Below are 14,933 nucleotides of genomic sequence, written 5' to 3' on the forward strand. Positions count from 1 at the left end.
ACTTGTGTTATCTCTATGTATACTATGTTAGGTTATCCTTGAATTGAGGTCAGGAATCAAAACGCTTATGTAAAAGTCATTTTTGTTGCTAATTTCTATTTGGGAAGCTAAGGATGATGACCTGGCATTGTTGTGAACAGCTCATATGGCGTATCAAAAGCAAATATTTCCTGATATTGCCAGTATTGCAAATATTTCCTGTTATTGCCAGTATCGCCGCAGTGGCCTGGCGTCAATTTAGATGGCTCGCATCAATTTCAATTTCATGGCTCGCGTCAATTTCAAAGCACCAATGGTCTAGTTTACCCTATCAACTTCACTCTAGAACCGATCAGTGACTCATGCAGACACTCCCGGCTGTTCGTGTGCTGCGCTTAGGGGCCAAAATCATCAACGCTATACTCTGGAAGCAAGGAAGTGCAGATATTCAGAAGAATCAGAACCATCATTCAGTTCAGACATTACACTGGCCGAGTCTATGGTCGGTTCAAACAACAATAGAAAGAAAAATTCAGTGCCGGAGCTCTACTCATTTAACTTCTACGTTCTTACAGCTCTTCACATAATAAAGGAGACCATAAGCATAAGATAATTTGGCACAGGATTATTAGCACTGAATTCACATAAAGAAGACCATAAGCTTCAGATGATATTGATAAGATCTCAGGCTAATACGATCTCATTGGTAATTCAAGTAAAAAATACAGAGTGTTGACTTGGCAAAATAGTTCAAGAAATCACTCTATTCGAACTACAATAAAACTACAATATATTGGCATGGTTTTTAAATCTTGCCAAGGTTGGCTTCGACCTTCCTTCTGAGATCCCCGATAATCTTAGACATGTCGTCTATCATCTTTCCTTGGTGCTCGAGGCTATTTTTCATGGCATCGACCTTCTTTTGTCTATTGACAGCCCATACTCAGTAAGACTGATTTTCAATTAAGGGCCGTGTCATCGTGTAAGTATGGAATCTGTCAAAAATAATACATGACAAAAATAATACATGTCAAATGAAGTGGGTTGTGTATAGGGATGAAAACGGATTGAATACGGACGTATATCACCGATATTACATTTGTTTTCATATTTCTGTCCGGATTCGGATTCGAATACAGATAGTGTCAACTATGTCGGATAGGATACGATTGGATATTGACATCATAAATATGTGATTTGAGTATTCGGATACGGATACGGATACGGTATCGGATGTTGAATATCCAGACTCGGATACAGACAGATCTCAACCCCTCTAAACGGATTTGGTTTCGAATACGGTCGGAAAATATTCGCACCGTTTTCATCCCTAGTTGTGTAGTACAAATTACATGTAGCCGTGCCAGAAGATACCTGGTGGTCTGACATGTCCTCCTCATCACTCCAGTCCTGACACCCATTCAAGCATCTACGGATCTCATGGCTCCAGCAGTTGCAGCACCACGCCAATAGGTCATCGATGACACCGACAGGATTTAGGCACGAAGAGACATTGTTCTTGCAGTTGCGGCACAGATACTTATTGCATCGGCCGTCATCAGGGCAGAATTCATGATTGCACACCTAAAATATAATGGATCATATAAAAGAGCCAATGCATCTATCCCTCGTGGAACCAGACCAAACACTCATTAGCACTTGAAAAAAAATTGCATAGAAATATGCAAGCATGAGCTATGGACTCAATTGCATAGAAACAAAAGGCATAGGTGTTTCCAATTCAACTACAAACAGATCTCTAAAAATTCGTCGTTCCATAGACATACCTCGTTGGGTGACCTGGGCCTTTTGATAGGAAGATCACATCCTCCATTCACGCAAGCATTGCAATGACCGCGATTCTAGTTCCAGCAGTTGCAGCAGCTGAAGCCGTCTCTCCCTCTAGGGGAGAGGCATGGAGAGACTCCGTTCACGTAGTTCATGCATTCAGGGGCCAAGCACCTTTCGGCGCTCTTCTTCAGAGCCATGGATTTTCCCGTCTTCATCTTCTTCTCAGCCGATGATTTTCCTGGATTCATCTCTAGATGGCGTGGATGTGGCCAGCAACGCGGTGAAGTTGGAGATCAGTGGCGGCGACGCGTCGAGCTCCGGCCGACGGCAGGCTAGGGCTAGGGCTAAGGCTACGGCTCCGAGCGGCCCCTTTAGGTTTCTAAGGTGGCGGCGCGGTGCTCTGGGCATACTGTTTATAGGGGTGGGCGCGGGGAACCTCGGGGGCCACAATCGAGGGGATCGGGCGGCGGTGGCTACGCCCGGTTGATGCGGCGCGGCGGGGCACATTCGATGGAGGGGAGGGGTAGTGGGCTTTGTCCCAGAGGCATATCGCCGGGAGTTGGGGAGAAGTTGCCACTCTGTATCCATCTCTAGGGAAGGAGGCGACACTGTGCGTGGAGCCACTGACATGTGGGCCCTGTAGGTCAGTGATAGGGGCGTGGGCATAGGGCGCTAGGCCACGTCGCCTGTTGTTGTGGGGCTGGCCTATTGTTGCTGATGGGATAGGTCAGTGAACTCACTAATGCCCTTGATGTCAAGAGCTCCAGACGCCACCTCCGGCTCTGGGGAAGATCTCGCGGTGGCACAGCTCCCCACGACCACCGCCAGATTTGCCCAGCTCATCGACTCTAGAGCTCGATTCGCCCGCTTCGGGGCCCCGTTGATTCGCCCGCATGAGCTCGAATTGGAGGTGGTGCTTCTGATTCCCGCTGGTCGAAGGCGGAGGTACGAGGGCATGTGGGTTTCTCTGGTGTGGATACGGGGCTGCATGGGCGTTAGGTTCATCTTGAGTGCTGTGTTTTTCATGTGAAAATGATTTGATTGACTGGTTGCTCAGAACTTACTGCATTGTAAATGTGCAAGTGCAAAGATTGCTTGGATATCTGAAATTGTAAGATTCTAATTATATTTTATTCTCCAACTTACGGCATTTTGACTGGGTGTTACTTTATAAATTCGTAGGTGTCATGGAACAAGTTCGGAGGTCCCTGCAAGAGTTCGAGGAGAAGGCTACCGAACTTAAGAAGGTCCACAACAATGAGTATTTGAAGATCAAGCTTGACCGTACCAAAGCTGACATCAAGAAGATGAAACAGCAACATCAAACTGACACGGACATATCATTTGATCGTGACCAGCTGGACAAAGCGGAATAGGAAGAGCTTGCTGCCTTTGCCAAAAGAATTGAAAAAGAACAGGTTGTCCAGCTAAAGAAAGCGCTAAATGATCAGCGTGATCTCTTTGCCCACATGATATCAAAAGAACGTGCTATTGCAGATGAAGTCTTACAAAAGACCCGTCAAGAATATGATGAGAACATGAAGACACAACAACAAACAATTGATTCCTTGAGTAATCAGGCAAGGTCACAATTGGAAGGGTTGCAGAATGACTGCTCAAAGTTGAAGGGTCTGACTGACAACTTGAATGTCGAGGTAACCACGGTACTCTTTTAATTTAAAATTTTTACTATATAGACAATGATCTTAAACCCTCTATTGTTAGGACTTTAAGGTACCAGATGATATGATTTGTATGCCACGTTGGTACTTTGACATGGCAGTGGACAACTACTGTGCACCGGTATATATAATTTTCGTACATTTTTTTGTGTAAGAACTCGTTGTGCTCAAATGATTCTTATTCGTGTAATCCCTACATGCAGTATTTGGCTATGAGATTTAAGGTTTTCAAATTGGAGGAGCTTTATTCTGATCTAGAGAAGTACGACATTCGAGCAGATTTGAGAGGCTTTGCAATTAAAGGCGGATCTGTTAAGTTCCACAAATTCATGAGGGCTTTGACCTATAATGGGCACATATTCGACTCAGAGGTATACTACCTCAATCCTGCTCCTTGGAGTAAGCCATCAACTGACCTTGTAAAGATAGTCAGAGAAGATGACGTGAACCAAATGGTGCGTGCTCATGCTGAACAGGGGACTAAGATTTGTCTTTTGTACCTAGTGAGCAGATATGAAGACCAAGACCTGGATGTGAGTATTGGTTCCTCTTGACAAATACTGCTCCTTGGAGTAAGCCATCAACTGACCTTGTAAAGTACTGATGCTCTAACATCTAATGGACTATAATGTAGGATGTGCCAATGAAATCATCTGATGAGTCCGATGATGAAGCTGACGGAACGTCTAATACGAACGTGGTACTAAATAGTACTGAGGGCATAAGGTGAGATATTCGATCTATTTTCAAAGATATACTAGTTAAAACTTTAGAATTAGTCGTGTCCATATAGTAGTATGCAAAGTACAGTAACCTTCCATGCAAGTTTTGACATAGCTATGTCCTATGTGTTGCCGCTCTAGCGCTGACATTTAAGAAAGCGATCTCTTAGCATAATCGGAAGACATTTAGTTACTTGTCATGTCGGATACTTGTCATTTATGTAAAGATTGCTTGAAACCAATGAATTAAGAATCCATTGATGATTCATCTTTAAGCTGCACTCAATGTGTGACAAGAAGCTGAAATTTTAATTTATGCAGACAATCTGGAGATGATGGACAGCTACCTGGAGCTGGAGACAACCCTTGAGGCAGACCTGAAGGTGAGCGCGACCTTCGTGAACGAGAGCACACTGCAGCCGGAGAGTCTCAGCAGCTGTATCTCTAGACAAAGAAAAGGATGCTGCTCCAGCTGCAGCTGACCAACAAGATGTTGCAGCTGAGGAAAAGGAAGCTCCTTTAGCAGCCTAACACGCAGACATGTACACACTCCGTAGGTGTCTTAGTTCTTGTGGTGATGACGATCTTTTCTCTCCTGTTTACCAGTTTGGTTTGTTTAGTATTTTGCCCTCAATATTTGTTTGGTGCAATGTCTATTTTTTGTTCATCTTCTCTGCCGATTACCAGCTTCCTTGGCCGTGCAAATGATTTGATGTAGGTGGCCCTACATTTTGGATGTAACGATGTAGGCTACGGCAACTACCAGATGAATACTGCCTAGCCCCCACTATTTTTTCAGTGTGGTTTGTTCTTGAAAGGTGTTGTATTCAGCATGGGATATGTGATTGATTTTTTCTTGCTCCAGTCAAAACTATGGCCACCAAATGTATTTTGACCGCTTGTAACCTGGAATGCAATTGCAGCCATTTAATTTTGACCGCTTGTAACCTGGAATGCAATTGCAGCCATTTAATGTGGTAGTGTCATCTTGACTTCTGTAATTTTTCTTTTGCTATCAGGTCGGGGGTTTTTATGCTTGTGTCTGGACATGCCTGAAATCACAAAATTTACCAGGCACAAGTTTTCGGGCCCATGTTGTAAGCTCATTTCGTTTGTGACATTGCCTTGCCTGTACACCAAAACTATCCTTCATTATGTTCTTACATGGCGTATGCAACCGGCAAGCCACTTAACTCGAGCAACTTCCTAGCTGTGCTCCACAGAAATGTAATTTACACCCAGGCATATGATCACCTCACCAAACAAATGTGAGATTGAGGGTGAGTTGGGATTGGATCTACCCATCTAGTAGTATACAACATCAGGATATACACTACTACTCAAAGTCGTCATATCACCATGGTACCCCACCGATTACAGTACAAAATTGAGTTGTTCTTCAGGCTTCACTTCTGGATACCAAACAACACCCATCCCATCTACAGGATGCATGACCTGGTTTCCACAATAGCGACACTTCAGGTCTTCTCATCGTACAAGCACATCTTGGGACTGTTGCTTCCATACATCACAAAGTTCCACCTCAACCTGCACAAGGCCACACATGTTATTAGATGCTTGACTTTTGCATGATTGTAATTCTAGTAACAACTAATCCACTCAACAGATATAAGACAACTGTGCTATCCTCTTTAGGGATTTTTTAAACACCATGCATAAGCAAGTCATGATTTTTGTGTTTTGAAGCATAGGAAAAATACTGAAAGTACAAAAACAGCATTGCATTTAGATCTGGCTAGAACCACAACTTTTCTAAGGCAAATTATGTAGTGTTCTCAAGTAGCAAATCGGGCAAGACGCCTATCACTACTGGAGACGGCCTTTTTGCCGAGGGCCTGAGGCCCTCGGCAAAGGCCCATTAACCCTCGGCAAAGGCTTTGCCAAGGGCGGCCCTCGGTAAAGAGCTCTCGGGGAATTTTGAGTCGGCGAAGAGGGTCTTTGCCGAGGGCCCTTTATCGGGCACTCGACAAAGCCTTTGCCGAGGGCTGGACCGGCACTCGGCAAAGAAAAGCAGCCATCACGGCGCCGGCGCCTGGGACGGAGTCTTTGCCGAGGGCCGTCTCCGAGGGCCCTCGGCAAAGAATTATTCTTTTTTTTTTGAAAAATCTTTGCCGAGGGCCTCCAACCATGGCCCTCGGCAAAGAAATGTTGCAGAATTTTCCTAAAAATCTTTGCTGAGGGCAATGGGGATGGCCCTCGGCAAAGAATTATTCTTTTTTTGAAAAATCTTTGCCGAGGGCTTCCCCGCAGGCCCTCGGCAACGAAATTTTAATTTTTTTTTACAAAAGTCTTTGCCGAGGGCCTCCAACCATGGCCCTCGGCAAAGAAATGTTCCAGAATTTTCCAATGAATCTTTGCCGAGGGCAATGGGACGGCCCTCGGCAAAGGACCCTTCTTTGCCGAGGGCCTTGGTCATTGCCCTCGGCAAAGAGGCAGAAATTTAAATTTCATTTTTTGTTTTTTGCATTCCATTGATACAAGCATTTCATATATATATATACATATATATATCAACCATCACATATATATATCACACAGAACCCATTTTCTCACAATATATCACAACCATAATTGTGAACCACAAATCACAATATATTACAACGACAAGTCACATGTTCATCATCATTCACATGTTTATTACGACAAGTTCATGAAATCCAAGCACAAGTCAGAACCATAAACCACAAATATTACAATAAAGTCCAACCACATCACCTAGCACTAGTCCTCATCAAGGTAGCCTATGAGACGGTGGTGAAGGAAAGGCGGGATCACCCGGTGACGCACTACCAGGATGATTGGAACCCGCGGACGGAGGCTGCACAAAGGAGCAGAGATTGCATGTGTGAGTAATCTAGGAAAATAGTTTTGGAACTTAGAGATTGCATCTAGTAATCTAGGAATATAAAAAGATTAGACTCAATTGAAAATTTTGGCAGCACCTCCCATGCACGGGGAGGTTTCCAAAACCTGCAAGAAACAACAGCACGAACGCCGACATCCACAATGGCACGAACGCCGACATCCACAATGGCACGAAGGCCGACATACATGCAAAGCATAAGCAGAAAGTGAACTTTCATACTTACAGGAGTAGCTGCAGGAGTAGGAGGTGGAGGAGCTAAAAACTGCACAGGTACACCCGATGCTTGCCCAAGACTTTGCATGATCACCATCATCTCCGCTATCTGCTTCTGCGCGGCCTCGAACGCGACCTGCTGGGCCTACAGCTGTGCGGTCAGTTCCGCGTTCTGCTCTTGACTTTGCCTTTTTGTTTCTTGCAGCTCGACCTGCAATATTTCACTCCAATGTATCAGTAATGCAATATTTCACTCCAATGCATCCGCGGGCTGTCCAAAAAACATGGACAATCCGAAATAGATACGGTCGCAGATATGCAAAGATCTGCATACCTACGACCATATCTCTTTCGGACAGGAGACGCCTAACTAGGTTACGCGCGGGCTATGATAGACATGTGGAAAAAGAGGTTATTTATACCTAGGGTGTCGGTGAAGTCAGGCTAGCGAGGCAGTGGCGAGTCAACACAGTGGCGAGGCGACGCAGTGCAGGCAGAACCGCGACGCCGACGAAGACGATCGAGGTCCTCCGGGTCCCCTCCGACGTGCTCTTCTCCTGCATAAAAAGGCAATAGGTTATTGTTTGTTCAAAATTTTGGCAGCACCTCCCCTGCACGGGGAGGTTTCTAAAACCTGCAAAAAAAAACGACAGGATGGCCGACATTCACAATGGCACGAAGGCCGACAACCATAACGACACGAAGGCCCACACAACCACATACGGCACGAAGGCCGACAACGAGAGTTTTACCTAGGGTTGCGGTGGAGTCGGGCGTCGCGGTGCGGGGGTCACTTTCTTCTCCGGTGAGGTCGAGCGGTGTCGGAGTACTCCTCTCCCCCTCTTCCCTTCTCTCTTCTCCGCTTCACCTCTTCCCTTCTTCTCTTTCTCCTCCTCCTCCTCTCCTTCTTCCCCTTCTTCTCCTTCTTCTCTCCTTTTCCTCTTCTTCTCCTTCTCTTCCCCTTCCTCCTTCTCCTCTTCTTCTCCTTCTCTTCCCCTTCCTCCTTCTCCTCTTCTCCTTCTCTTCTTCCTCCTACTTCATCCTTTACCTCCTCCCCTCCAATAGCAGCCGGTGACGGGGGTGGCTTGGGGGCTGGTGTCGGGGCGGGGAGGCCGACGCGGGGGGGGGGGGGGGGGGGAAGGCTGACGCGGGGGGACGCCAGAGGGTCGGTCGGGGCGGCGGGAAGGCCGGCGCAGGGAGGCCAGTGTGGGGGGGCCGCTAGAGGGCCAGCCGGTGTGGGGGGGGTGGGGGGGCGGGAAGGCCGGCGTGAGGGGCCGCCAGAGGGCCGGCCAGGGTGGCCGAGCTCCCCTTGCTCGATCGAGACGGGGAGGGGAGGCAGGGTGCGCCCCCGGGCGGCTCTGGGGCGGTGGGGCGGCATCGGCGAGGCGGCGCTGGAGTGGCGCGTAGGGGCGGCGCGGTGGTGGTGTGGCGGGGCGCGCAGCGGCGGTGGGCTGCGCTGGGCGGCGGCGGGGCGAGCAGCGGCGTATGAAATGTGGGCGGGGATTTTGGGCCAGGCCGCTGGCCGATTTAGGGTTGGGCCCTTTGCCGAGGGCCCTAATCCAGGGCCCTCAGCAAAGATTTTTTATTTTTTTTAAATTTTCTTTGCCGAAGGCCATTGGCCAGGCCCTCGGCAAAGATCCCCTTTGCCGAGGGCCAGGCTAGGCCCTCGGCAAAGATTTTTTTTTGGTTTTTTGAACCCAGTTTTTTGTGGTGCTATAATACATTATTGGAAACTCAATTGTAAAAGTTGGGCCAATTTTGACTTTTTTTGATATATTTCCCTAATTTATTTCTTTTCGTTGATTTTTTTCGAATATTTCAAATTTGAACTGCAGGTGGATGGAATAATGCAATTTAGTGATTCAAAAAATATTATTCATGGTATTTGGTGTATGTTGAGTCCCTATCCACGAACTCGCATCAAATTTCAGGCATCTTCTTCATGTAACATGATAAGGAACTTGTCAGAAAAGTGTTTTTAAATTATATAAAATCCATATGAAGTCCGAAAATCACGAAACTTGTCGAGGTGTCATGTTATCGTATGTGTAGGATGTGGTAAAAAATTGAAAAGGTTTCGAGCTAGTTGTGACATCGGATGCCTAAAACCCAGACATCTCCACATGTATTTTCGGACTTCGTATGGATTTTATATAATTTAAAAACGCTTTTCCGACAAGTTCCTCGTCATGTTACGTGAAGAAGATGCCCGAAATTTAATGCGAGTTTGTGGATAGGGACTCAACATACACAAAATACCATGAATAACATTTTTTGAATCACTAAATTTTATTATTCCATCCACCTGCAGTTCAAATTTGAAATATTAAAAAAAATCAACGAAAAGAAATAAATTAGGGAAATATATCAAAAAAGTCAAAATTGGCCCAAATTTTAAAATTAAGTTTTAAATAATGTATTATAGCACCACAAAAAAACTGGGTTCAAAAAACCAAAAAAAATCTTTGCCGAGGGCCTAGCCTGGCCCTCGGCAAAGGGGATCTTTGCTGAGGGCCTGGCCAATGGCCCTCGGCAAAGAAAATTTAAAAAAAAATAAAAAATCTTTGCCGAGGGCCTAGCCTGACCCTCGGCAAAGGGGATCTTTGCCGAGGGCTTGGCCAGTGGCTCTCGGCAAAGAAAATTTTTTTAAAAAAAATAAAAAATATTTGCCGAGTGCCTGACGGCGGCCACTCGGCAAAGACTGACGCAGTGGCCGCCGTGACCCATCCGACCATATTTGCCGAGGGCTAGGCCCTCGGCAAAGATTTATTTTGCCGAGGGCCGTTTCTTTGCCGAGGGTCAGGCCCTCGGCAAAGGCTAGGGCTGGCCCTCGGCAAATAGAGGCTTTGCCGAGTGCCCGAGATCTAGTCCTCGGCAAACCCAGAAGCCCTCAGCAAAGGATGGGTTTCCAGTAGTGTATACGACTTGGTCGCAAGGGTTTAACACTGTGTAAAGTAACCAGGGGAGCAATACAATACCTTAAATGGTTTATCGATCCACTGGAAAACACACCCTCGTGCCTCGACATTTTTTATCATATGAGGCGGCATCATGGATTTGAATGCTTCATGAAGCTTCACTTTCGTCAAACAACCACAAACCATAAGAGTAGCTGTCACGCCATTTGGCGTTATACCCGCTAAATGGACGATGGTCATGTTCTTCAAGCCGGATATGCTAGAAAGGGACAGAAGTCCGATATCGGTGACTGAACAATACGACAAGTTTATCTGTGATGAGACATAGATGGTATTAGCACAATTGAGAACATACATGGTACCATCAAATTCCCGTTACAGTTACAGGAGAAAATGATAATACCTGATGGAGGCTATGAGAGAACTTGGAAAGGTAAAGCATTCCCACATCATTAATCTCAAAGCATTTCTTAATATCAAGGTTGGAAAGTAGCCTGCACCCCATCGCTATTTCTGAGAGCCCAGTGGATGTAATCATGGGGCAGCCACGAATCTCCAGAGTATTCAGCTTTGCGTATTTTGAAAGTGATATCAGTGAACTGTCTGTTATTTCTGTACAGTAGGATAGATTGATACACTCTAGCATTGGACAACCCTGTGCAATTTGAACAATTCCATCATCACTAAGGCCTCCAAACCTGAAACAGAAAATATAAGTTAGTTTACTGACAAAGAACCAAATAAAGAAAACCATAAGGCATGTCTAATAATTACCTGTACAGATCAATGTCGTGGAGTTTTGGGCAAGACCTTCCAATGTGGGTAAGACCTTCATCGCTAATCTTCAAGAAATTCCAATTTTTAGACTTGAAAGTTTGCTGCATCTGGCAAGAGCTTTCAATCCTACACAATATATCTAGGGTCAACTTTATGTTCATCTGGCAAAGAATAATTCAGTAACCAGTTCAGTAAGTACATTCACCATCCAAATCACTGTTAGTAAGGTCCAACTCTTCCAAGTGAGAACAGTGCTTCCCGATCAGTTGGAGTGCTCCACTGGAAACACGGCTACAAGACTCCATCCTCAGAGAGACGAGGGAAGTGCATGAACTAGTTATGGCCGCTAGTGAAACATCAGTGATATTGCAGCAACAAGTAATGTCCAGCTTTAGCAGGTTCTTTAGTCTTGACACCACAAAAGAGAGTTCTGTATCCGTCACTCCAGAGCACTTGCTCAAGCTTAACTCCCTTAAAGAAACACAAGAGGTTCCAATAGCTTTTAGTCCATCAACTATGAATTTGCAGCCTTCCAGCTTCAGGGTCCACAGTTTAGGAATCTTCTGTAAGATTCTCACCATAGGAGTAACCTGATACACAAAGGATGTAGTTAAGCTATGAGGGCTCAAGTTATGCCCAGGTGATAGAATAATACGACTAGATGGTTGGCTACTTACAGGACAGTAGTATGAAAGATCTAGTTCCAATAGATTGGGTACCGACTTCAGTATGGCTGAAACTCCCACATCAGTGATATTCTGACACTGAGACAGATCAAGCACCTGGAACAATGCAAGCATGCGAGTTCAGTCATAAGCGGAGCTACTGTCAAATAATTTCTTTTGTGAATTATGAAAAATACATATTTTAGTCTGTTGACTAGTTCATACAAGGTATCAGCATAATTCAGAACCTAACAGTGACCAAGCAGATCAAAATACTACTAGTGTTTCAAATGAAGGTGATGTGTGTTTGCTAGTAACAAGTATAAATCAACAAAAACAGCAAGGGTATGGGTTTCACATGACAAGGAAAGCAAATGTGCTAAACAGTGTAGTGTTTACACAAGACTAGGCCATTTTAGTTACCTTTGGCAAATCATATATCCGGCACATCCTCAGGGAGCACTGTTTCCTACAAATGAAGAGGAACATTACCCATAAGTACACATGCCTCACAGACAGCCAGTTTTCAGCTTTGATGAACATTACACTTAGCTTACCTCTTCTCTCTTGGAGCATGTTCACCGATTGTGACCCTCACCCTTACACAGGGTACATTTCTTCTTAGATTTGTCTGAAACTGACTTCAACTTTTTCTTTGGGGCCTCTCTGCCAGGCACATGTATGGGATCAAAGACATCTGCAGAATCAACATCCAGGGCTTACGGCAGCATAGGACCAAACCTCTTGCCTCCGTTCTCTCCTCCATTTGGAGGGATCATAGCAGCTTCCTCATGAAAAATGTGTTTCAGCCGCCCATATGCTTCAAGTGATTGAGATGCTATGAAGGATGCCGTTTGACTGATATTGTGTAGCTCATGGTACCTCTGTAGGCTATTGGAATAGTCATACATGGCACTCTTCCTTATACGAGGAAATCCACGCTTGGCCCCCCTCGTCCACCTTTCCAAAACATAGCAGTCTGGAAGCTTGTGTTCTCCTCGACGACCCAATACAAAGAAGATGTGTGAGCATGGGGTTCCAAGGGACTGTAACTTTAGACAAGAACAAGAAATTTCCTTCAGCTTGCGTTCAACAACGCATATCTCACATTTCACATAGTATTGCTTGTCTCCTTTATCAACCCTTCCAACAATATACTCAACAATATCATAGCCATCTACAGTCTCAATCCAATAACACTTGTCGGCTGGTTTTACGCTGTACTGCACATCAGCAAAATAAACACTTGGCGTGAACAAATTCGCAGCCTCTTTCTCAATAGTTGAAGCATCTGGTTGTAAGCATGGCTTAGAACTTGCTTGAAAGTCCAGATACGCTTCATTACTGTGCAACTTTGAAAGACAGTGGTCAACGTGCTGTATCAGCTCTAACAGTGTCATTTTTCGATCTAGATTAAACTGAATCCTAGAGTGTAGGCTCTCACTACGCTGGTTGCTCCTTAGTCCTAAGTAGCAGTTACCAGCATGATACGCCGCACACCAGATTTCCCACATCTCATACATCTGGTACAGCCACGAGTCCTTATCTGTAACTTTCTCCTTTGCCAAGAATGCTATCCATTTCCTCTCAATCTTTTCTATGGAGCAACGATCATAAAGAAAAACCCTAACCTTATCCTTCAGATCCTGGGTGTGAAGATTATGCGTAATGCACACCTCAATATGCCATACGCATAGCCTATGCGATGAATTCGGCCACACAATACTGATTGCTTTCTGCATAACACGGTCTCCATCGGTGATCACAGAAACCGGATGCTTCTGAATCATGGCATCACAGAATGACCTAAGCAGCCACACATACGACTCAGTATCCTCACGAGAAAGAATTCCACAGGCAAAAAGAACAGTGCTTTTATGGTGATTCACCCCAACAAAAGGAACAAGGGTCAGTTGTATCGATTCGTTTTGTACGTGCCATCAAACACGACGACATCACCAAACGCTCTATAATCCATCTGACATTGAAAGTCACACCAGAGCAGTCTCGTCAGGTGCCCTCTCCCATCAGTCTTGTACTGGAAAAAGAAATCAGGATCTCTACATTTCGATTTTGTCATGTAACTGATGATTGTTCGAGCATCACCACCAAAAAGTGCCTCCGCCTTGTTGCGATGGCAGAAATTGTAAATGTCCCTTGATGTAAATCCAACCTTATCATACCCACCGTACCGCCTAACCATAATATCCATTATCTGGTGTTTGCGGATCCCAGAAATCTGCAACTGCACAATCTCTGCTTTCTGATCATCGCTGATTCTTCTATGTGAACGCAGAAAGCAAGCAAGGTCTGGTTCCGTCATTGGATGGTTGTGCTCGTCGATGAAATCCTTCACATACCACTGCTCTGTGTTTGGGTCCTGTGCAATCACAAGTTGAGCACGGCATCCACAACGAGTGATATTCCGCGGCCTCCGCTTCTTGATCTCCCTCCTCACCTCCTTCTCTGCGCGGAAACCTTCACAGCTGCAAACAAACTTCCAAAGGGTCCTCTCATTGTGGCTGTTGTCCCACTCGCAGTATTCCTTTCTCACACTAAATCCTTTCTCATAAGCAAAGTTGTTATAAAACTCAAATCCGTCGTCCTCACTGCCAAACATCTTCATAACAATTTCACTGTACTCCAGCAAAGAATCATCATCCGACATTTCCTCCTGAAAAATGAAGCTTTCATTAGGATGCACAGGTTTTCATTATTGAAATTCACTTTGCACTTGAAGTTTCAAATTTCAGCAGCCTGCCATGTTCTAAAACAGCAGCCTATGTTTATATGCATTTAGAAACTTGGAACCAGCCAAGGTGTAACAGAAACAAGCTCCACCAAGGTGTAACAAAAACCAGCCAAGGTGCATGAGCAGTGACCTATTATATCCAAAAATAATACAAGTCAACCCCGACAAGAGGGAAAGATAATCACATAACTAAAACATCGCAGCCAGACCCCAGAGTAGCGATCCCTATAGTAGGCAGCATAAGCCACGGAAGGGGTGCATCGGCTTTCCCCCTCTTGCTAGCTCCAAGTACCAGACAGCTCACGAGAGATCAAGGCGCGGCAGCACATATGTGCAGTTGTGCACAAGCTGCCGGCAATGTGCTCGATCAAACCCCAGGCCTTCAGCATCTTCACCGCCAGGCTCTGGTCATTACTAGGCGCAATCAACTAGAAATTGAGTAGAGTAATAGTACTAGAGTGCATGGGCATGCATGCTGGTCTATGCAAGCCCTGGATAATAGAAGTGATATGCGACATTTACACGCAACTGAATTTCTAGAAATAAT

Source organism: Miscanthus floridulus, chromosome 4, assembly GCF_019320115.1.
Source record: "Miscanthus floridulus cultivar M001 chromosome 4, ASM1932011v1, whole genome shotgun sequence".
Classification (NCBI taxonomy): domain Eukaryota; kingdom Viridiplantae; phylum Streptophyta; class Magnoliopsida; order Poales; family Poaceae; genus Miscanthus; species Miscanthus floridulus.